Genomic DNA, 25,719 nt, shown 5'->3' with positions numbered 1-25,719 from the left:
GAGGAAGCCACTGATTTTTCGAGCATTTTATAGCCATTTGACATAGTTTCCTACCTCGAACCAAATAGCTTACAACTTGGAGCATTACATCCTATACAGGCACACGAAAGCCACTTCAGTAGTATAACAAATTCGACCCGGCATACTTCATGTCTATCATGAAACTGTGCCGTAGTACAAGCGATTGCGAATCGTTCATATCCCGTACTGTGTAGATTGGTTCATTGAGTACGGAGGCACAAACGGTGCCATCAGCCAACTTTACCACGAGCACATGATACCTGTATCTGCACACCTATGTAGATCCCAAGAGCTAAGCATACTCGAGCGCTGCTGGCTAAGCGCACGCATAGAGAAAGGTGGAAGTTTAATCGTAACTAGATATCATGCAAAGACATCATTTGAACTTCATCATTCATCGCGAGTGAATCTCGAGGGAAGGAATCTGAAAGGAAATACTCGAAGAGTCTAAAAGTCCAGATGGTGTCCGCGTAGTTTACGTCCCGGGAAACATTTCAACGTTTTCTTGTGTGAGCTTTTGGCAACTATTCGGGAAAGAAACACCGCATAATCCTGCATTGGAAAGATAATATATAAAAAATCTTCTATATATACTCGTTCCCGTAAATTTGCCTTTATTTTTAAGATAATTTTATCAGATGTTTAACGGTCTCGTTGCTATCAAAAATCTCGCCACACATCAACTCTCGGTTTGTTCTTTAGTCGCCGCGGCTGCATAGAGAAACGAGAGAAAATACTAAAAGTCGCGTGTGTTAAATCAAAAACTTAAGCTACATACCTACTCGTATCTTACGCATGCGTGATATCCAGAAGAACTTATATTTTTTAATCTGAGAAAATTCGCTTATTTGATTCAGGTCTTGAGACAACCAAGTGTCATTGTAGTGAAACCAACCGTTCGGTCCAGAACAGCGGAATTTCTTTTCACTGGTGCGTTTAATTGGGAACTTATCAATTTTGAAAAAGATTTGTAAATAAAAAAAAGTATTCGTTTGACGTAGCATAAATATCGAGCAAGAGTGGACTAAGCTTCTTCCCTAAAGTAATAATAACAAAAGTAACAATAAACTAGCGTGTCTATAGTGTGTGTTCATAGAAAAGTAATTTGCTACCCGAAGGGAGATCCTCATAAATTTCGACAACACATTATTAAGTAGTCTTCGAGTGTTTTGTTGTTGTTCGGCTGCAGAGTGATAAAAACGCATGTGATATTCGCGTACGAGTCCAAACTGCCAGATAACGTGCTATTAATCCATCTAATTGGCCTAGTATTGCTACTAATCAATAAAATCGATCAGCTCAGCGATTTACTAGCAAGTTTTTGGCATCCGTACAGTCTGTATCAGTACTATCGTTTATATTTATCGTCAATTGTCCATTACTTACGCTTTAAGTGTGGAAAACACAAAAAACTTAATCTTAGCATTATACTTGCTGCTTTTAGATTGATTATTTGGTTTTTTCCGTGAGTTGAGGTAGGTTATACCAAAATTTGACCTTTAATATGCTTTAATTACCTATTTATATGCTTGTAGTACTATAACGTCTGTGATGTTTGTAAAATATTTGTTTTTGTTCGTTTTTGTCAATATATCCTCATCTTCATCAAAATTTGTTGAATAATCGGAGAAATGGTTGGTGAAACTCTACATCTTTAGTCAGGTGACCGTCCTTCCTTCTTTAAAATATTCTATTATTCTTTTCATTCTGCAATATTCTTCCATACTCTGCCGCTTCCCGCCACCTTTTGAAATTCGGAGCTATTTTAATGTATCTATTTTTAGTTGTTCTGTTATTACGAGACTACGGAGTATCTAATATTCCCTGGCCTCTTTTCTCCCCTTTTTCCCCGTTCTGCGATATTATCCCAATCGTGACGATAATTATTCTGAACTTTTGCTTTCAGTCGGGAAAGCAGGAAGAAATCCAATCCACATTAAAAAATTCAGAAACAAGTGGTTACGATGCTATTGGCTTCCATCACATTGACTGGCTCCGCTTGATTTTGGTGTTGCTATTAATTTCATTCAAAACATATTTTTATTGCACCGCCATAATGTTAAAATATTGCATTCATTCCTACAATTTCTTTTCAGTTTTACGATAAATTGCAGTATTGTGTACTTTTTTGTTGGAGACTGCAAATTGTTGATTAAATCATCAAAAACATGTGGTCATTGTTATTACAAAATTTTATCATATCTATCGAGATAGAATGCAAATTTTTTTCACTCTCAATCGGAGCTTACTGGCCATGAAACTGAAATTTTGAAATGAAAAGTTTTCTAGGTATCTAGATCGGTACATGATGGCGTGTGGAGATGATAGTAATTAGTAGGAACGGTGTTAGGTGTTGGGTAAGAGATCCGAAATAGTGACTTTGTAACAGATATTCTAAATGAGGAGTGGGTTACGAAAAGTTGAGTGAGGAGATGCATCTTTTTTTCGAATCGCTTTATTGTGGGTTGAAATTATGTTAGTTTCGATTGAATTTATTTTTTTGAAAAATCCAATCTTTTATGTGTAATACTATTAAATTGTATTTGGTGATGTTGTTTCCTTTTATGATATTACAAACAAACATCGATTAAAGGAGCTTGTTGAAGATAAATGATCAGATTATTTGTCCTCCATACATGCCCGGGGACGGGGCTATGGGCGAGTTGATTGAATATTAGCTCATCGATCTCATTGCTTCGGGCTTGAACTCTGGTTATGTCATGGATGTTTGTGTTCGTCTCCGTGTTCATTGCGCTACTGTAAGCTTACCAGTATTAAATGTGATAACAATGGAACTGATATTCACTTTCATTAAAAATGAAATCCGAAAAAATCTTATGATAAGAAAGCAAGAAATTTTTTGGATGCTTAATGCTATACAAATAGATTTATTTATAAATGTTCATGGTAGATTCTATATGATCTGCTAGTGGTGCACTGTATTCAATGCGTCCTTTTCACGGAATATGCCGGGTTCATTTATGTGTCACACGGTTTCTGTGAATGAAGATGATGCAGCTGGAGTATAATAATAATAATGTCTGATGCGTCCCTTAGTGGGACACTGACATAGGAAATTTTCCATGGATGCCAGAGTAAAACCGCATCATCTTAAAAAATTATGACCAGTCAGATTGTCGACAATATTTCAGCAACTTTTCCTGCTTTTCGACAGAATAAATTCTTTGGTGTGTCTAGCAGCATTTAGGCTCTGCCATATATCCTTATGAGAAGCTTGTTCCCAGTTTTTGATAGTTTCATGCTTTTGACACTCCAGTTGCTGGTTCAAGTCCGGACAGGGGAGAAATGGAGGTCCCTTTTGGTAAGGTATCTGAGATTTCATTTTCCTCCACGTAAAGTCACGAGGTAGTTCCTGAACGATTTTCAAAGAGATCAAAGGACTTTTCAACGCCCTCAACGAAATTTGCGCTGCTGATTGCGCTTTCAATCGCTCGACAATCACTCAGCATACTGCTCTTAGGATTTCAGCAGGAAAGATCACTAAATCTTTTTCCAAGCAAAAAGCTAACTTCACGGAAACTTTATTATCGAACAAAAAGATGTACGGGGATCCGCGAATCAGAAGGCATTACAAGAACTGTTTTCAGTTCTCCCAATATTTCTTCTAATGTTCCATGTCATTTACGTCCGGTGTTTTCGCGTGGGCTTAAACTAATTAGTTTATGAGCTGCTCTGAATATACACATATATTTTTTTGTGTAGTCTTTTCATCTTTTGCAAATAATGGTATCGTGGTTTATTTGGTTTTATTGAAAGCCCTATGTCTAAGTCAGGTCAATCAAATGAACAGTACGTTTTATATCTCTACACGCCGTTCCGAGGTTTTGATCAATAGTGGTAGCTGTAGATCGAACCACGGCATCTGTATGAGCTGGGCGTGTATAAGCAGATTTGCAAAATTTTGCAATTTACATAGTGGTGGGTCGATCAACATATTCCACAGCAATGGCAATAGCACACTTCCTACCTAAGTAACGGTGATCTGATAATAATAATAATAATCGTTGGCGCAACAATCCATATTGGATCAGGGCCTTGAAGTGTGTTAGAGCACTTCATTCAAGACCGTAACGGTACACTACAGTAGACTGTAGGAGGCAATGTGGTCAGCATTGCGCTCGCCCGAGATTATTACCCTGATTTGACTCAGGTACTCATTCACAGCTGAGTCGACTGGTATCCGACGTCAAATCACGATACAAATCCCACTGCCGCCAGCGAGATTTGAACCGCGACCTTCCGTACGACAGCCTTGTGCTCTAACCACTCAGCTATCCGGTGATCTGATAATGAGACTTATTCTGGCACGGACCAGTTGCTGCTTCCCTGACAAATATTTTAAGCGCTCCCATCACAGTCTATTAAGAGTTAAAAACCATTGATTCCGTTTATCCTACCATATCCCTTAGTTCGTGTGCCAAAGGGGAACGTTATAGGGTAAGTACACAAAGGCGGTTACTAGCTTTTCTTTTTGTCATTAACCTTCCTTTCCTTCCACTTTTTCTGTCAAGGGCGGAAGAGAAGGTTCCCCTTTCTGACTGAGAATTCTTTCTACCTCGTATACAGGTGAATAAGACAAATTAAACAGCGGTCAATTTTTTGAGTTCCGAAGAAATCCATTGTCGGATGCCTCCAGAAGGGTTGAGAAGGCTATGAAGGATTACAAGGCGAACATTGGTAATATCGTAATACTCGGAGCGCCAAACTCGTCATTCCCAAGAATTTGGTGCTTCCAAAAGATCCGCAAACCTGGTAATGAATTCAGGGAAATCGTAGCAGCCACTCTCCTGTACAAGAAATATCTTCGTGATTGGTTAGTAAATACACCTTTTGGGGACATGTGCCCAGGACTATAAAGATAAAATTCAGACCCGCGATGATAATCCGGTCGCCTCCATTATCGATTTAGCTTTCGCTGTTTCGTCAGTCCTTTTCAACGTGCAACGGCATTAGTAATTTAAAAGTCTACTACATACCTCCTAACGCTAGACGTGCAAGTACACTGCAGGAGGTACTTAAAATTGAATATTACATCTACCATTACTCTTACTTACTTTCTCTTGCTTAACTTAAAAGAGAACGATGTAATTTCTAATATTCAAGAAAACTTATTTTGCTTTTCAGCGGCTACGAATTATTCTCATTTTCTGCCTTGCGGGCTTGCCTTTACTTGAGTATATTCCGGACAAGATGTTTTGTCACATTCAAAGCTATTTTTAGCATCCTTCTCTGCCATAACTTGATAAAGATTGGGGATAGTAGGCATGATGTGTGTAGGATACCGCCGGAGGAAATTCACTTGTAAGTCCACCATCAGATCATACCAGTCCGTCTTTTCTCCTGGCAGCTGTCAACTAAAGTAACAAAGTAATTGGGAATTCAAATGCAAACATTTTCAGGCAACCTACTATCTAGTTTTATGGTTTCACTGGTGGGATCGTCTAGATCAGTTATCACGCGCTTCTGCGTTTTTACCACAATGGTTACTCGTAATACGTATGCAATACTATGAGAAGGATTCGCCGAAAAGTTTGCGGGTAAGCATCTTCCCTTCCGATAATGCCGGGTGGATCTGTTCTGCAACGCTCGCTTTGCACCACTTGGCTTTTTTAGGTTTAAACTTCGTCTTCTTCTTAGCAAATCTCAAATACCCCCTTTTTGGGTAATTTTCTGATAAAACTGCGGCCCAAACAAAGATTAGGCAGTTTACACCTAGCAAAAAACTGCACTTCTTTAAATTTTCAGTCAGCAGAAATCAGAAATCTTGGCGGAGTTGGACAACAATACACATATGCGCAACTTCTTTCCGCAATTTCGAGTGGTTGGGCTGCTGGACCTTCACGTTGTGCCTCAGTCACTCTAATTTGTGATCCGTATATCATTACAAAGGTTCCCGTAAGCTTCACTTGGGACGTGGATTGAACAATCCTTCGAAGAGTAATGTCGAATTAAGTTTCAAAGATTGATGTATTATAGAATTAAGTTCAATTTCCAATCTAGTTAACACCAACATTTAGCCCTAGCAGCAATGTGACAATTAAGTAAACCTCCCTTTCCTTTGCACAACATGGTTTTGAAATCGTGTCATGCTCTTTGCACCTTTCATCCCAAAAAAATGTCTGCATTCAAAGGACCGAGGGGGTATCAATCGGTCCTCCCAATGCTGAAAAATTCATACACCAGTAAGACCGTCGTGGAAAAAATCCAAGCTCGTAGTGTCCCTTTATATTACCAAAATGGGGGAATCACTCCTACCCTTAAGCACTTCATTGCAGGTAAAAAATAAGGAAGAAGCAATATATTAATAATATAGGGGTCTTCTCGGAAAATGAGGTCATGGTCTGCTTTGATTCAAAGACCCCCTTTCTCCAGTGTTTCAGTAAAAGAGGCTTTGTCCTACCAAGATGTGATCTGAAAAATGTCAATGGACTTTGATGGTAATGGAAGAGAGATATAAAGTTAGCAAAACAGGAACATTTTTTAAAAGCACCTCAGGGGCGCCTATGTGAGACCCTTTTTGCTCTTCGTTCGGGAGGTGTTGGTAGGACGCGAGGAAAGGCGATTGGAAAAGAGCAAGCACCTATTCAGGGCACCGGTATCATATTTAGACGATGTCTTCGCGATTGCTAACAAATATGAATTAGAAGACGACTAAACTCGGTGCATACGAGGGTAACGCTCATCATGGAAATAGAGAAGGGCTAACTATTTACCTTCCTTGACTTCCATATCATCAACAATCTTGAATGATGTCTACAAAAATCTCCACACTCTGTGCAAAATGGTTTCTAGTAATTAGGCCTAATGTAATGCTTCTAAAATCATCTATTCAACGGTCTCCCGTCCGCCTAGTTTGCAGGCTTCTGTGAGTTCTAGAAGCAGGGGGTGTACCTTTCCGAGTTATTTTTGCTTAAGGGTTGAAGAGGCCGAACACTTGTATATGAAAAGCAGGACCACTACTCTTTTTTGCTAACAGAAATAGTAAAAGTGACACTTTATAAGCTTTATTTTCTCTTCCACAAAGATTTCCGCCTGCCGACAGGAAAACAAATTTCTCCATTTGTCTGCGCGAGCCCTTATAGCTTCAACCTTGAAAGTGGACTTGGCAGAAAAGGACCTAACGGCAAATACTGGCTCAGTCAGCCAGTTTGATAGTCTTCTCATTGCAACAATATTCGGGTGCTCTGATTAGTCAGACTTTTTTGAGTTTCAACGTGCAAAGCTTTACCTGTTATGGTTGCAGTAGCTTTGCACGTGCTTTACCTGTTATGGTTGCTTTTGTGAGGCAAATTAGCTTTACTAGGATACCAAACTAGAGCAGTATGATTAACAACTGTCGTATGCATGTTTTTAAGTCGACGAATTTTTAGGTAGACTTCGAACTCTTAGTACTTTACGTTGAATGGCTATTTTTTGCTTCTGAAGCCCTTTTGGTACTTCTGCCTCTTTTCTAAGATTTTGGTGAACATATTGTAGGTTGATATGGACGTGTAATTGTCGCATTTTGTAGATTGGACAGATGATGCTCTTACGAACTTTTATCAATTTCGCGTGAATTTATTGCATCTGAAACCATGCAAATAAGATGCTCACGTCACAATTACGAGACTTATTGACATTGGAGTGAAATATTAACTCATATATGAAGAAGTTACTTCTCCCCAGTCCTTTCACCCGTTACTTAATAAAATCGGTTTAGTGTCTATCTATCCGTCACACGCACTTTTCTCGGAAACGGTTATAGTGATTGACACCAAATTCGGTGGAAAGGTCGGAACTGTGAACGCTCACACATATAGTGATCTATCATTCTCCGTCGAATTTAAGGGTTGTTCCCATACATGCAAAAGGCGGGAGTAAATTTTTTTCCACCAAATATAGTCATGTGGGGTATCAAATGAAAGGTCTCGGTTAGTACTTTCCGGAACTGGTCTTAGTTTTTGGGAGTGCGGGGGGTCGAAAGTGATAATTTCGTTCACGGACCCATTCTGAGAAACTACCCAGCCAAAAAATCTGAAAAAATCGAGAATCTGCCACTATATGGTCCCTAGGCTCCACAATACCCTCCAAATTTCCGGCATCAATAATTGACTTTTTACTAGATATGTACTGCACAAACATCGAGGATGTTAGTCGCCGACCTTTTCTAAATAAGCACATGGTCGATCTTCTTGTAACTTCCGCCATCTGGAGTTGCCCATGTTCTTTTGTGTATGGGTCTATGGGAAGCATGTGTATTGTTCATTATCCTTATTGGTCTTGTGAAGGCTGTAGGCAGTTGACTGTTGTTCTTAAGAAGTTACGAATCGCACAAAGTTTTAAGACGACTGTATCCTCCTTTTTTAGTAGGAATAACCACATTGACTAGCTATAATTTGAAAACAGACTTCGTTCGTCAGTTAAAAATATCCTCCGTCCTAAAGCGTTGTCACTATAAAGTGGTGTGTCGCTTTTCTATGACTGCCGGGAAAAATTTTACTCGTTTCGGATTTATGAGGTACAAATGTTTTATCTTTTTCTATATTTTTGAAGTTTTGCTGGATCATTCTTTGACTACTTCCAAGAGTGAAATTCACACTTAATTTACAAAGCTATGACTTCATCCTTCGGAACCTTTTTCGTATCTAAAGTATGGTCTAAATGTAGAATTATATGTTTGCATTATAAATCCAAATTTTCTCAGGCAGATATTGTGGGATATTTGTTGATAATGGCTATGACTCGTTCGCAAGTGGATACTTTCTATTTCTTCATTCGGGTTCTTCCTTCCGCTTAGGGCAATATTCACCACATCATTATCATTTTTTCAGGATTATTCAAAATCGTTGGTATATGAGGTATTTGAACGATAGAAGTGGAATCTAGCCAGTATAGATTTATAGAGCCAGCCTGTAGCATTTATGACGGATAGTAGTCCCCCATCTTCTGTTTGAGGTCACCAAAGAGTAGTTTCCCTAGTGTTCACATCCTAGTTAGAACTGGGCAATCGCAAAGGAAGTGTTTGAGGATCTTCCTCTCTCGTGCTCTGCAGCTTCGACAATACGAGTTGTAGAGTATGCAGAGTCTGGCAGCATGATTCCCACTAGGCCCGTGCCTCGTGCAAATCACTGTAGTCCTGTGGTCGCAAAATTCTCGCAATGAGGCTTTGTTGGCTTATGGTATTTCTCCCTACACAGTCTCGACCGACGGACTGCCACGAGTGGAGCCTTTACAGGCTTATTAAGCGAAACCCAAAGGAGGGTAACTTTGAGCAAGTTACCGTACATTACGGTATAAAGCCTTATTGGCGGCTTGGTTGCCAGTCAGAATGTTACGCTTGGGATTCGAATAATGCCCCAGCCATTCATAGGTGTAAGTATCGCCAGTACTTCCGCCTGAAATATATTGGCTATGCTGGAAGCTCGTACCACTCTACCACATTGTGCATCTCCGAGAATACTTTTGCACTGGTCGATAACAAATATTGCGTCATAAATTCGCAATACATCGCTAGGTTACTACTTTGCCCTGGCTGAAAGCACACCACAACCCACCTACCGTATGACATAGATCCTTGGGAATGTTCAGAGAATTTCCGAGGTTAGTCTAGGATGATACTATAGTCGTAGGCTTGCGCTATTCAACATCCGGACTCACAGAGTCTGAACGCACTGTACAGGGAGGTCCAGGGAGAGGAGGTGTAGAAATGCATTAAGGTCATCCAGACAGGACTGCAGAGTTTTACTCGCACCTGCACATGTGGCTCTTTGGTTCCTATTATAACAAATTATAATAATATTAGTTAATATTATTTCAACCTCAATCAGATGCATTTTACAAAGCGATACACTATCGCCTAGTATCTATCAAGGTTTCTGTGATGTTAAGGTTTTCTAGTTATCTATGCAATCATTTTGGTTGATAAGATCATGTAAAAATTGTATTGAATAATATCAACATGTGTTGGTGTGTTATGTATTCCAGTAATCATATTTATTATAATCAAGTCATTATTAGTCGACTTTTTTTTTGTTGCGACACTCAATTTCACTGTCAAATCTACGTGAGCAATTAAACTATAAAAAAGCCAATAAATTACAAAAAGCTTTAAAAATTTTTTCACACCTTTAAATATAAATATAATCTTATATTAAAAAAAAACTGATTAATGAAACCAATAATTGCTTACATATAAAAAAGAAATTAAAGAGTTATAGTGTCATTTCCATTACTAATTTATGTGCGAATTGGATAGCTTGAAGTAACATAAGCATAGATAAATGTCGGAATGTGTTTTTTTGTATCTTTAAGTCTGGAGTTGTATGCATTTATGCGTGGATTTACACGCAAAGAACTGTGCACATTTATGCGTTGATTTAAACGCATAGAATTATGGACAATTCAATTGTAAAGTTGCGCCATAAAAATTTTTCAACTTGTAATTAATCTCAGATTTAACTTTCAACTCTGCGTGTGTACACAATATCGACTTAAACTTGGAGTTCTTTGCCTCATATGCGCTGTATCTTGAGTATCTGTTTTCTGCGTAATTAAATCAAATTGTATCATTTCCAGCTGAAATTAACAGACAATTTTTTGTGTTAGATGTCTGCATACCAAATATGTATGTATGTTGGATTTAGAAAATAGCCGAAAGTGTTCAGATTTTCCTTTTCTCTGTCGACCACGATTATTTGTTGAGATAAATCAGAACCGGAAAGCTTTAAGACATTTTTAGAATTTTAAAATATAGGTTGCGATATTTGCTCTGGATTTAAGCCGAACGTATTGATATATACATAATATGCGTATGGATACTTCTGGATAGATGGGGCTATAAGTATCTATACAATTGGTTATAGTTGATATACTCACTCCAGTTTTATCTGAGTTGCAAATTACTATTAAATATTCGTTACTTTTACTAGTAAATGCTACCACTATTACTTTTATAATACACGTAAATTATTATAGTAAATTTCTGGTATAAACACTAATGTTTACGTAAATATAAATTTTCCGGTCTTTATTTCAATTTGCCGCTTAGCTATTGCCGAAACTATGTCGTTTATCTTAACCAAAGCATTTCCGTTGTGGCGCTTTTTGTTCACATAAAAAGGAAAAAAAGCACGGAACAAAAATTAACTAATTACTCCTGGACGTTCCTCTTATATTACCAAATTTTTGTCATGTCCGACGTCAGCAGTGTCTAAGCCTTCTATAAAAAGTACTCCATTCATTGACAAACATTTCCAAGCAAATTTCGTTTCGTTGATTCTGTCATCCAAAACATTTTCACAGGGGGGACAAGATATGACTCAAATCCATTACGTTCAATTGTGGTGCTCCCATGATAGGAAATTTTTTATCTTTAACGATATTTATTACAATTAGAAGCGATTTTTCATGGACAATTGGAAGTAATGGAAAATTTTAAAGTGGAATATTAGTCGAGTTGACTAATAAGCGTGATATTAATAACAGCATTGAAATGATTCTTCGAAAATTAAAAAAAAAATCAGAAATTGGAGGATTCCCCTTAATTAAACTTTTGTGGAATGCAAATAACTCATAATTGAGTCATGCTTGAAAAGGGATGTTTTTGGATCGTTGGCTTAGTTACCCTATCGAGGTTTGTTAATAACCAAGTGTTTGTAGAATTGGCAATTTGGCGTCTAATCCGTTTTAGTATTGAGTTCATTCAGAGCTGCTGAGAGTAGTCTTCGCCTCAATGTTAACAGCCAAATCTTTTTATCAAGTCATTATGCACTTTTTGTACCTATGACTTGTATGTCTTTCTCTCATTCTCTCCGCGTACCGCCTAGCTGTTTCCTTTGAATATATATTTGAGAATTACGCAAGGTTAAACTTCTTCGTCCACCATACCGTTTGTAAGATTTGGTAATCTACATTAACTGACGGGCTCCAACTCCTCGTCATACCACATACAACCAGGTAGCTACCGATTGCTGTGTATCGCTTAGATCTGGAAGTGGTGGAAGATGACATAGCCTTCGATAGTTAAAAGAGAGTCCTGAGTGTGCCATTCACATGATGGCGGAGCGCATCAATTGGAAAGAAACTGTTTTTCTCGGTTAATACGAGCGTCGGTTAGTACTAGAATGTCTTCACCTGGACCGTGTCAGATGTGGCGGGGGTCATGATACATGTACATTAAAGAAAATTAATATTTTGCTGTCAAGCGTTATTCAGTGATCGAGATGTAGTGTACAGAGCGCAATACAGAGCATTAGGCATTTGTTTTATTATGTCCAAGAGGCTCTCCAGGAAAAGGGACTCTTCCATCAATAATTGTCCATCCACTTCACAGCCGCAAGTTTCTTTTGGAAGGTCAGAATTAGAAAACTGTTAGAGAACGCAGGAATCGGATTAGTTTCCCAAATTTGGTAGAAGACAAAGGATTAAGAATTTGGGAAGGAAAGTAAAGATAAAGTATTTTCAAAGAAGGGAGATGACGGCGTTGGTAACGTCAATTAGGAGGACTGGGAACTCCACATAAGTGGTGAGTAGTACTGGAAGTTGGAAATCTACCCTATTTGGCCGATTTCTTTGTGGGAAGACGGACATACCAAGAGGGGGTGGGAGGAGGTTAAAACTGAGAATCGAGAAAGAGATTTGCCTTTCTGATTTTAGGTTTGTACACAGTTATTCTTTAATTCTGCAGTTATTCTTTAACCGGCGTAACAGGCCTCGTTCGCCTGCCTTCGAAGATCCCGACTTTCACTGAGTTCCACTAAGTCAATATTTCTAACAGCTGCTGGGTCCTTCGAATCCTTCTTTTCTAACATAGATATTACTCCTATAGGATTTCTAAGTTGGATTAAGCTTACAAATATGGATTAAGTGATCCAAATTTTATCCACAACAAATGCTTCTATTTCGTTGCCATATTGGGTACGGACTCGTTCCTCCTCTTGTAGGCGGCCAAAAATTCTTCGGAGGATTTTTCTCTCGCAGGAATATATCAGGATCAACAAGATTGTTGTCTTGAACATTAAAAGCTCTGACCCTATGATGTAACGTTTCGAGTGGAACAACTTTTGTAAGCTGAAATAGGCTCTCAACAACCATATTTCATCGTCGTAGCTATTATAGGTTGTAATTTTCGACTCAAGATAGAAGAAATCTTCAACGATTTGAAACTTGTACTCCCCTATCTTTATTGTTCTAAGTTGACCAGGGCTATTTGATGTCATTGTTTCTTTCGTTTCACGTTATGTATGTTAGCTATCTCGTTTAATAATAATAATAATAATAATCGTTGGCGCAACAATCCATATTGGATCAGGGCCTTGAAGTGTGTTAGAGCACTTCATTCAAGACCGTAACGGTACACTAGGAGGCAATGTGGTCAGCATTACGCTCGCCCGAGATTATTACCCTGATTTGACTCAGGTACTCATTCACAGCTGAGTCGACTGGTATCCGACGTCAAATCACCATACAAATTCCACTGCCACCAGTGAGATTTGAACCGCGACCTGCCGCACGACAGCCTTGTGCTCTAACCACTCAGCTATCTCGTTTATCAAGATTTAAATAGCCATTATCCCCAAGATTTCGAAAACTGCGTCAATTGAGACGCTTCCGCTGCAGTGCAGTTCTCCAAGAGGGGGTTGCATACAGCAAAATGGGGTTCACATGGCATCATTCTTGCTAGAGTTGTTAGAGATGTTTTCCCTAGCCTTCGCTCTTGTAAGTAGCTATTGAAAATAGCTGCGATGCTTCAAATAGCCAAATTGAAACTACTTCTTACTTCTAAGGTCACAAATCACAAAATTTACTGGTACTACCCTTTCCAAGGATTGCCTTTTCGTCCAGGCAAGTAACGATTTGATGACATCAGTGATATCGCTTTATGGAAGCCATGCTTCTGACTTGAAGGACAAACTATTATAGATCATCCTCTCCGGCTTGTCTTGTTCGGTAGTGAATCGATCAAAGGTTGGTCAATTCACTTTTCCTCAAGTACTTGGGTCTTCAGCAGGTGAATGCAATAATTCAAGTTTATTTGATTTAATTTTATTTTTGTTTGCAGTTAATGCCTCTCTAAATTCCGAATATTTGCCATTTTCTTCACTAAGACGGATATTTCGTCTCTCCTTTCCTTCGCACAATATGCATTTGCGTATTTCTTGACGACATGACCTTTCTCCTCATCCCTTCTGCACCGATCTTATGCAAACATGTGGTATTTGAAGCACCTATTATCTTAGTTGCGGATGGTATCAGTTTTGCCCTCGCTAGATTTTTTCAGCACAAACATAGGATCCTTTTTCTGGGGTCTTTAGATTCTATTGACATTTCCAAAGTTAACTCTCTGCATGGATTCTCACGCACCCTTCCGGTCTTGTTCGTCTTTTTGTTTGCCTTGTCTGTCTGTCTGTCTGTCATTCCTGGTTTATTCGGAATCGGAATTATACAGCAGATGGCGCCATATTCTGTTGAAGGAGGAGGTAACGTCAGTTCGTGCAAAAGAGGTACCATTTTGTGAATTTTTTGACAACACAAAATCTATTTATTAAAACCAATGGTACATTAACGGTATGCGTAAAATTTTCATGAAAAATATTAAAAAATAAGGCAATGGCTGCAATTATTCGGAAGTGTCCTCGAAAAAAGTGGAATTGGTGTCTCAATAAAAAAAAAATTCTTTCATTAGATGGTCGCTTTCCCCAAGAACGCTAGGAGGGTTTTTCGAAATTTCAATCTTTTGCTTTTTGGAAACACTTTGAAGCGGGAGGAAAAAGCCGAATAATTGATTATTGCAAAATAAAAAATATTAACAAATTTCAAAATTTCTTCATAGATAGGGTTGATAGCACCCAAACATCCTTGGGAAGAGCACTATACGTGTGTTTGAACGAATACAAAGCATTAGCAGCTGAAGCGTTTTGCCATTCGAACCACAAGTCCGCGCTGAGTAACGTATGAGACGTGGTTGCTTAAGCCCCAATATCTCCTTTACTTTTGCTTCGAATCATCTCAAGTTTCACATAATATCCACGAAGGGTTCTCCATTCAAAAAATCAAATAAAAGAATGCAAAAAATGGGGGTCTTATATATGAGGGGCTGCACATTTTTTTTTCGCAGAATATGGTCATGTGAGGTATCAAATCAAAGGGCTCGATTAGTACTTTTCGAAACTGATCTCATTTCAAATATTGGGTGAAATACCGGGGTGTGAGGGCTCAAAATGTGTGCCCTGAAAAGCATAACTAGTGTCGGTCTCCGAACACAATGATACACCTATATAAAATCTAGCCCTCAAATACATGCTATTCGGATGCCTGTTTAAATAAAAATAATAATAACATACTACCAAATTTTATAAATTTTACCCAAAACCTCCCTTAAGTTCATCCTAGAAGTACAAAGTTTGAAACCATTATAACTAATTTTGGAAGTTTAAGGAAACTCAACTTATGGAAGGTCAAAATTTTGCATTTTACGTGAATTCATCGCAATCTAAGACGTGTATGACGTCATAACCATATAACCATATATGAGTTCACTCATATGAACCATATATGAGTTCACTCATATGAAAAGCGGAATCGAATATGCCAAGGAATATTTTAAATTTTTATTTTTATTTTATACAATATGAAAATAAAATCTTTATATACGAAATCTTCAGCTTCTGGTCTTCTGGCTTGTTTTTATTGGCCGCATGTTGATTCCCTAGAGGATTCCACTTTCTCCTACATTCTTTTATTTGGCGTAAATCGATGGCAAGGTGGGGTCACTTAGGTTGCCTGTGGCACTGCTGGGAGTCGCCACCTCCCGCATCTCTTATAAAGCATCTTTTACCGTCTGTCTATCAGCCATAGGCACTATTTTCAGAAATGGTTATACTTATTTGCTAGCTACTGAGCAACTTTCCACCTATTAAAGAAGCTCACGTTACTTGTGAAAATTGGCAAACCCATTTTCTTTGCTAGGTCCGTCGTTGTAAAGTTAATCCAGCCTGAAGTTCCTTCTGAACTCTTAATCGTTTTCCGTGCATGGTTGTCAGTTCTACGAAGCTCAAACCAGGAGGACAGTTGGCCAGTTTTCTGTGAATGTAGTAGACCGTCTATATCAACATAAATTCTGTATGCTATACTTTATTTTTCTTTTAAAAATTCTTTTTCAAATTTTAGTCATCAGCTTAGTCATTTTTACTTATGATCGGGAAATTCTTTAGTGTTATGTTCATTGAGAGTGAAATTCAAGTGCAGAAAAACTCAACTGAATTCCTCTAATGCACACCAGATTTATCACATTTCAATGAATCATTGGAAGCCACATCTCTATTAATTTATATTTCTTTTCGAGAGTTCTTTCTCCTTATCAACTATGTTGATAATCGACATTGATATCGGTAGTACAAAGTGCATATGAAAACGAAAACGATATAACAGTTACTCTTTTGATGAAAAGCAAGGGAGTACATTTTTCCATAATTTATTTTGAAAGAAGAGTGGCTGATAGACGAAAGCACAGTTGAATTTTTTTGTTGGGAAAATATTAGGCCCCCTCCCCCCCGTTTCGGACGACGTTCTACAAAACATTCTCCACAAAGGCAAGGGTTGCAGTCAGAACTGTTTTGTTCTCCACAGCACTGCTTTATTGAAAGCGAGCTCTATGGTGTGGATATCTTAATCCGAGAAAATACTACCATCATAACTGCCTCAATAATATCAAGCTAAGTCCAACGACTAAATGAAATGTCATCGCGATTTGGGTAAACTGTGCTAACTTGTGTCTTTTTGGGAAGACAAAAATTCTCGCTAACGATTTCATGAAGGCTTACCATCTCATGACCAAAACTCGTGGTGGAAGTCAATACAACTAATAACATCCTCCATTTCTCGATGTCATACATTGAAACAGCCAAACAGAAGAAACTGTTCCAACACCACCTTCTAAAAACAGACTCACTGGTTCAACTCCTCAAAATAACTTCCTCAAACCGTAAATGGTCACATTGCCTTCAAACACTGGCATTGACAAAATTGCACCCATAGTCCCTGCGATATGCTCTGCACCCATCGTTGCCTTCCTGTTTTGAATAAATAACCATTGCTTCATGAATGCCTACAACTTCGTGGACTGGAAGTGTCCTTAGATCACATTTATCTAAAAAAGAAACAAAATTCATCTCTTTCTGGGTGACTACAAATCGCAACAAGGGTGTTAACAATACACATGGGCCTTCTGATCCTTACTCCACATTTTCTGCTTTAGCAAGCCCCCTTCATCAAATGGCAAGATTTACAGCTATAAGTGTAGTCTACCCACTAATCATTTTCAGTTTCATCTTTTGGACCTGCCACCTTTGCCATTGTATCGACATGTTTGGTAGACAAAGGTTGCTATTTATAATTAGAAGTATTGTGTGCCGTTTTGATCCTACATCTCTCATAAAATCTGGCGGGTTCTTAGAGCCAGCTAGGGTGTCAACTCTCTTACCCTATAGTTAATGATTTGTTTGAGGTCATTAAAAAGGGGTTTACCTAATGTCGGTTGTTTGGTTTTGGCTGGGTAATATGAAGGAAGTGAATGGGAAATTCACTTTCTTCATTGTAACTTCGGCAGCGCATATTATAAGGTATGCATACTATGACTGGTCCTTTTGGCCGGTTCATCTTGATCCTGTAAGCATTGGCATAGGCCTGGCTCGTTAGCTCCCATGTGCAGGTTTTGGTGTAGGAGGGTCGAAACTTGTTGATTTAGCACAGGCATTGAACAGTCAGCATGACTTTGGTTTGTTACGAAAGCTTTGAAACAACATGCGCCAATGTGATCATGCTACCGTCTAGATATTTTGCAACCTGGAATACCTGATGGAAACGAGAGATAACTGGGACGGATTGCATGGCTGTTTGATATCCCTTTTGGCTTCAGTTAAGATCAACATTCCATTCCCTTCAATATTTGAGAAGGTCCTTGCCAATTCTTTTCTGGGATATTCGTCCTTTTGCGCTATTTCAACTAGCTCTTAAAAATCTTCTTAAAATATGAACACTTCAAAGTATTGTCTATTGTTAACCACTCCCATCTTTTTGGTAGGATAACTATTCCGTGTTGGACGAATACTTCATCTTTTGAGTCTATTCGGTATTTTCATATGGTGAACGTGCTGTTCCAACGGGACATGCGTCATCGACTGAAACAAGTTAGCAATGTTTAATAAATACGACAGGTAGTCCAAGACTTTCTGCATCTTTTCAAGTACGTTTCACCCAGTGCCACAACATATTGACGAGTGTTATAATGCAGGAGAATTCTCCGATCAACCTCATTAATTTTATTTGGCAGAGAATGTTAGTGATACTCTCGTTCGGTTCAGGCAGACCATACACATGGTACTACGCTAATTCCCCAAACGAGACAGCATAAACACGAACACAACCTCCATGCCGGGGCTTTTGGATGATATCCCATGATTTTAGACGATATGAAATTGCTCGTTGAGTTACTTCTAATGCAAGTGGAGGTCTTCCTCCTGTTTGGAAGGAATCAACAGATTCTTTCAATCAAAGTAGAATTGAAAAATCAAAAATAAAGGAGCACTTTAGGTCGTGTGCTTCCATGAGACACCAGCTGCAGATATTATAACCACAGCCAGTGAGGAAGCGGAAGCTTTTCTCCACCGATTGCCTGCCATCAACGAAAAGTAATTTAAAAATCTAAAAGTGATGGCCATGGAGCATTGGGCGATTAAGTTAGCAATGTTTGGCGATTAAGTTAGCAATGGTTCACATAACATCACTGAAGATAAAATGCTTAATCCAATTCGGAATTCTCATACCTACCAAAGCAACGAAAAATTGTACAAGCTCCTTAGTGGCAAAGTTCCATAAAAGGAAAAGGACGCGCGAATATGTTGCCAAGGTGGACGCTGAAACAACTTACAAGCAAGGGGAGCAGAACCCTATTAGCTGAGATCGACAGAACCAGGCCGTAGGTAGTAAATATCATCATCCCCATTTTCGTTGGATTTACTTTGATTCCCCATCTTGCAATACACAGGCACATTTTTTTCAATGCTTCCTCCATGATTTTACTCAAAACGGAGGGAAACATTCCTGACACCAATATCACCAAGTTATCGGCATACGCCAACACCTTCACCTCGCTCCTGTCCAATATGTATAGAATTTTGTTCATCACTGTCAATCACAGCACCGGGGAGATTGCGTCGCTCTCGGTCGCGCTTCTGCTCACAGCTTTGACCAAATGGCTACCTCCTAGATCATATTGGATTATCCTTTTTTACCATAGATACTATCTAATACGTAAGGCACAACTCAAATTTAATTCTGGTAAGAACTTCCTTGATGGCTTTGGTACTAACGTTGTTGAATGCTCCCTCTATATCCAAGAAAGCAGCTAGGAAATTTTGCTTTGTAAAGAGCGGTTTCTGTGGATTTGATTTTGAGGTAGCCGTGCTGAAACTTGAGAAGAGTGCCCTCTCCGTGGTCGTCCTTAAGTGAATGTCTAGAATACGCTCTAGATCTTCAACACGAACGAGATGAGGTTAATTGGATCCAGGCATGCATGTTCGCTTTCGGTATAAAAACCCCGCGCGCGCGGTGCGTGTCCGAAAGAAATGTAGGTCCGATTAATCTCCACAAGCTGTTTTTGGAGAAAGACTGACATTTTGCCATCTGGGACCGAAGATTGATATGTGACGAAGCTGCTTATTGTTCAGGTGATTTTCTCCTCGGTAATTACTGATTTGATAATCTCATACAACTGGGACTGCCTAGCCTCTGAGCAAGGCTCTGACTCACATTCCTTCTCGCTGGCGAGGAAATGCGTATTGACTAGAAGTTTCAGGACTCCTCCGGTAGATTCCGTCCAGGAGCGTTCCAATGAGCTCATATTTTTCCTCTCATTGAGTCTTGCAGACTCGCTAGGGCTTTCAATGTCTTGATAATAATCCAGCCAGTACCGCTTCCTGGCAGCTTGATGGTCTCTGTACCTTTTCCCGCAGTCATTGTATGGTTGCCAGTATTTGCGCCTGTAGCAGAGTCTCTACCCTAAAATTCCTATTGTCGGTCAGTAGGGTGATCCTCCCAGTCGCCACAGCTCTCCGCCATCTCCGAACTGGGAAAATGGAAGGTTGGTGTACTGTTTCATGTGCTTTAGGTTTATATTGATAATAAAGTTAAAGAAACTCATTTCCTTCGCTGAGTTCCGAGCGCAACTATTAACAGATTGGCATTCTTTGCTGCGATGATGGATTTCAAATATTGTAGTTCTTTTCGCGGAGGCGATCGGTCGTGCACTATGTAAGCTGAAGAGATTTATACGTTCTCCGATTTCGCGTGTTCTGTTTCATTACAGGTCGGGACACAGAAAAGCAGGTGGCGATACATGCTGGGTATGTGCCCTTGTGCTATGGAATAAATTGTCATATTTACTTTGGAGCCCTCTGATGCTCGGCCTCCCCCGATCGAGGGCTCCTGTGTTAATGCGTCGAGGTTTACCTTTCGAAGGACGACCGATGTCTGGCACTGACCGTATCGCTTTCCATAGTTACTGGCTGCCAGCAGTTTTTCCAACCGGGTATTATCTCTTGACATCAACACCTCCTCTTCCTTTGTCGTCATTCGCTTTTGTAAACAAAACCTTATTAAAATCGGTTCAATGTCTGTTTTCTTTTGAGGAGGTGGAAATCTTCAAAAGACATTGGCCTGGACATGCCAGCGTGTGGGATTCTTACCCACTAAAACCACCCCCGACTCACCCCAAGCCCCGTGGAATCACCGTACGGTATTACATCACGGGGCGGAGTCAGTTCATTTTAGCTTGGTCCCCTTTCATCTCTACGCGGCGTACGTAACCGTATCTTTCCAGTCCCCTCCATACTGCCTAGCTGCGTTGTCATAGTAGGGGCCTAACTTGAAACTTAAGGTGCCTAACGCATCCCGAATCTATAGTTCTCCATTGAACATGCAGCCTTCGGCGTGTTTTGCTCTACTTTGGCCGAGGGTCTGTTGGTGTTTAGCTGATTGTGACATGCCTCCTACCACCTAACTAACAACGCTGTGAACAAAAAATAGGAAAACCTAAACAATCCTGTAAAAATACAGACGTTTTGCATTTTCCCCATTGCATTCACTTCACTTTCAAAATTCATTTTTTTATAGATTGAATCATTCGGTATTTCAGTTCTACATGTTTTTTTAGCAGCGCAGTACATTAGCATCTATCATTAGCATCTGCATCTTATTTTTTATTCTAAAACTTTTAAATTCTATAAATTTCACATCCATTCCAAATTCAAGACGAACAAATAGGAAAATGATTCTGAAAGAACGTGACGCAAATTTTAATCGAAACACTTTGAGAATAATTCTAGTAAACAATAAAACTCAAGTAATCCCACCTCGTCTAAAGATTTAGCTAAACTAAAATATTGTTAATTTCTTGAAATGTTCATAATTTTTTTTTTTTTAAAACATCTTGCAAGATTTCTCCGTTGATATTACGTACGTGATGGGAATGGCATTTGTTGGGAATTTTGCTTTCATTTCAAAGCTACAACACAATTTTTTGATAAATTGTAAATTGTTTGGTGTATTTATACCCGAATGGATGAAATGGGGTTGAAAAATGTAGTCTCTGATGGAACTGAAGGTCATGTATTTCTAGTTGGATATTTGCATTGAACTGAATACATACATGAGAGGACTATTTTTTGGAATGAATGCCATAATGAAATTGTCATATCCAGAATAGACCTTCCAGTATGAATACGCTGGCAAATCTAAGTTTGCAGCCATCTGCTGCATTCTCATCGTGATATTATCTAGATAAATTTATTTTTGGAACTGAGGAAAACCTTCTCACTTTTACTATTCACAGCACGACATTCCATTAATTATATGACAGCAAGTCATCTATACGCGGTTTACACTCGCGCTACTCACAGCAATATGAAGTGGTAGCTCCTGAAGAATTGTCTTCAATGTTGGACGAAATAGCCTAGCATATTCTTATGTAAACCCTAAAGCTTTTGTGATTGTTTTCACTTTCTACGAAAATTATAAAATTATTGAGGGATTAGTATCTCTAAATATAGCTTCTTTATTTTCAAACCTAATTATTCGTCAATTACTTGGTAATTGTCTGGTTTTCCTTAAAAAAAGATTACGATTTTCTTATATATTTTCGTTTTTAATACACTTTGATGAATCACCTTATCTCTTTCGTCATCCCATAATAGATTCTGTTCATGCCGATTGGCATAATAGGTATACGCTGATCGAGCCTCTCGATCTCGTTATCCTGGGATGGAATTCCTGCAGGATGATCACCTACACAGCAGAGACTGATGCCTTGCACTTCATAGAGCAGTGAACAGGGGACGGCCCAAACTTTGAAGATAAGGAGCCGACGGCTTTGAATTGATCCACGTATTTTTGGAAACATTTTCGCAAGCAATATGCTCCAGATGCCTGCCCGCTATTTTATACTCTATGGGGGCGATTCAGGATCAACTTCGATTCGGGACCAAATTTTTTAAATTGCAAGGATCTCGGCCATTTTGATGTCTTGTTCCACGATAGTCACTCAGATGTTATTGGCAAAGTCAATGGAAAAATGCCATTAGACATTATTATCGACAGAAGAGGGCCGAGGACTGACCCTTATGGAACTCCACATTTTGTCTGATACGTTTTGGGTTCTTCGTTTGTATTGTAGCATAAAAGCCTTTCCGGGAAAAATTCTATAAGGATACGCATCGTAATATTTGCAGCGTCTAACTCGACTAAAATTAGATTATTCTGCTTCATCTCGCAGAATTAAAGACATTTTCCACTTTATCATTGCGCAAGATTTATTGGCCTCCACTTCTCTCTGCCTACTATATTGTAAATGACCCTTTCGGCACAGGTAATGGCTTATAAAATGAAGGATCCTCCAGAGGAGGCTTATTTTGCCCTGGAATGAGCACTAGCTTCTGTTGCTTTCACTTTGAGGGAAAAGCTCTTCTTTTTTCGGAATGTCGGAATGTTTCGGAATGAACGAACCAATTTTGAGCTGTCTTGACTGTCACTGATAGTACTTTATTCGAGATGCCGTCTAAACCTGGAACTTCATTTTCTCGGAATCTTCTTTGTGGTCTCTAGGATTTCTTCTGCGATTATGCTAGGCATTTTATGTCTGCAAAGCCCGTGCAGATTTTTAAGCAAAATTCAAAAAAAACATTTTTTGAGTAAAAGAAGTAATATATTCACCATTACATACTTTTCCATGTTCGTGGTGATTTCATAGTTAGTCTTGTGCAAAAATTACCTTTTTTTCGGCGAGGATATATTTTGAAGTGTTGCAAAGGGAGGTTTTCAGCGACTGAAATAAGTGATAACCAGCGAGAGCAATGCTGGCGAAGCCAAACACCAATCATTTTTTGGGTAGTCTGCGAATTTACAAGACGTTTGTCGTTATCGTGACGAAAAGTGACCTTTTTCTTATTGATTCATTTCGGAGTGAATTCTCTTTAGCGCGGATTACGTGACCATACCATCGAACACGTTTCTCTCGCAATTTTTCTACGATCGTTGCAACCCCAAATCGATTGTCAATATCCTCATTTCTGATGGAATCAAGCCATGTCCCGCCCTTAATCCAACGCAAAATCTTCGTCTCCATTACCGCAAGACGCCGTTCATTGTCTTTTATAGTCGGCTAACACTCAGAACCATAGAGAGCGGCAATGTGGACTACATTGCGATAAATTTTAGATTTGAGACTGGTGTTCTTTGTGATCAACATATCAGATCACAAAGAACACCATTTGTGGTCCGTCACTTTATCCAGGTTGCGTTAATGGGTGGAGCAATTTATTAACGCAGCTCTCCTGTGCTTGTTTCGTGGGAGTCGGTCGCCAAAAATCCAGTTTTATTCAGATTCAATCTGAGACCGTGTTGCATGAGGCGATCATTCCATTTTTGGACAAGTTGCATCAGATAGTTTTTGCTACGAAACGCCAGGAAAACATCATTGACATAAGGCAGTCTAAAGGGGGCTGGGGGGCGGCTGTCTGATATGACTGCGTCCATAACAAGAATAAAAAGGAGTGGTAAGAGACTGCTTCCTTGATGAACACCGACAGAGACACGTAGCGGTTTTGGTACACCCGCCACACTTCGCACATTACTTTTCGGTTCGTCGATGTAACACCTGGTCAAACGCTTTCTCTAGATCCAGAAATGTAATGTAAAGAATGTTTCTCATGGTGTTTTCCATGAGTAACCGTGTAGTGTGTATTGTGTCAGTAGTTCCGCAGTTATTGGGAAACCCGGATTGATTCGCGGTTGTTTCAATGACTTCGCGGATACGGTTGCCAAGAATACGTTCATAAATCTCCATGGTATGGGAAAGTAACCGGATCGGACTGTGGTACGTTCTTGTCAGTCAGATGGTATTCTACCTTCATCCATACACCGATTGAATAATTCACGTAGCCACATTGGTCCCAGCTTTCCAGAGCACGGATGCGATTTCATCAGGTCCTGTTACTTTCACCAATTTCACCTATTTTATTGCTTCCTTAACTTCAGTTGCGCTGACAGGTCATTTCAAAGCTGGGTATCTCGGTTGATAAACCGCTTATCTGGCTTGGTGATCCCCGTGTTAAACAGGATGACTACGGTTTCGACGTTTGTTTCTCTTGGGTTTGCTTACAGCATTCTATCTGCATATGACTCATATTTTGTCTGAGTTTTTGTCGCATTTTTGCCTTAATGAAAATACTTTCTTCGCCTTTTTATGTTGGTCGAGAAGTAAACTTAGTTTGGCCACTAAAAACGCGCTGGATTTCTACTGTCCATTCACGGGTATTTATGAGATCACTTTATACGCTCCGCTGAGATACGGTCCCCTAGTGGTATCGCCTTGTGTACGTAGATAAACGAGTCGGAAAACCGAAAGCTAAACGCTTCAGTTATGAAAGGTTTTAGGCCTAGATGCCATATAGTGGCAGCTTCATTATTTTCAGAATTTTCCTGCTTTCTCCTTGTAGCATCAAATGTCAAAAAATTAGTCCAGCTTTAGAAATATTTTAGCATCTTTAATTTGATATTTCACATAACTATATTCGGTTAAAAAAGTTTACACATGCATGTTTGGAGACCCCTCCTTAAACTCACCATAGAACAATGTTATTCACTGGATGCGAGGGAATTAAGTCTCCATCTTTATCCAAATTTTGTACCGAAGGGATTAATAGTTTCTTTTTGTTAGACACTGAAAGCATTGAATGCCACAGTGTGGGTTTATTTTTAGGGTGATTATTGCTCCCTCCTTGCGGCTTTTTCTTAGGTGGTCTAACCTTCGAAACTCCTCCTAAATACAACTTATGGTGCGACTAATATTGCGACTGCATACCTTACTTCTTGAGATTGGAGCATTTGCAATCGTCTACACTTGTAAGGGTCTTCTCAAGATAAGTTCAAGTAGTTCCCTCTCACTTATAAATGAAGAGAACTTGTTTCGGGTCCTAATATTTACTTGAACATTCAGCACAGAAGGGAGAATCTTCATGATATAAATGCTGGTGGTTTCCACCATGCTCGGCTAGAAATTGGGTCAAGTGATAGTGGACATCTTCATGGCTGCGCATAATTCAAAGCTGCATATTTGAAGTCAGCCCACGCGTCAATCTTGCTTTGTGA

At 39.3% G+C, this 25,719-nt stretch overlaps 1 protein-coding gene across 3 annotated transcripts in view; it reads left to right on the top strand.

Annotated features, from left to right (window-relative positions):
- The first annotated feature begins 416 nt into the window (after positions 1 to 416).
- The window catches only part of LOC119653660 (aquaporin AQPAn.G-like), a 232,047-nt gene continuing 206,744 nt past the window's right edge, over positions 417 to 25,719 (top strand). The window contains exon 1 of one of the 3 annotated variants that reach the window (XM_038058488.1): positions 417 to 951. The gene's annotated coding sequence lies outside the window, so the exon portion shown is untranslated. Of the gene's footprint in view, positions 952 to 1,125; positions 1,497 to 25,719 lie in introns of those variants that run through there. The other 2 variants (XM_038058484.1, XM_038058486.1) reach the window with 2 other exon arrangements.

The sequence above is a fragment of the Hermetia illucens genome, chromosome 4 (genome assembly GCF_905115235.1).
Source record: "Hermetia illucens chromosome 4, iHerIll2.2.curated.20191125, whole genome shotgun sequence".
Classification (NCBI taxonomy): domain Eukaryota; kingdom Metazoa; phylum Arthropoda; class Insecta; order Diptera; family Stratiomyidae; genus Hermetia; species Hermetia illucens.
The sequence above is the reverse complement of the archived record's forward strand: the minus strand, read 5'-3'. Positions and strand labels throughout refer to the sequence as shown.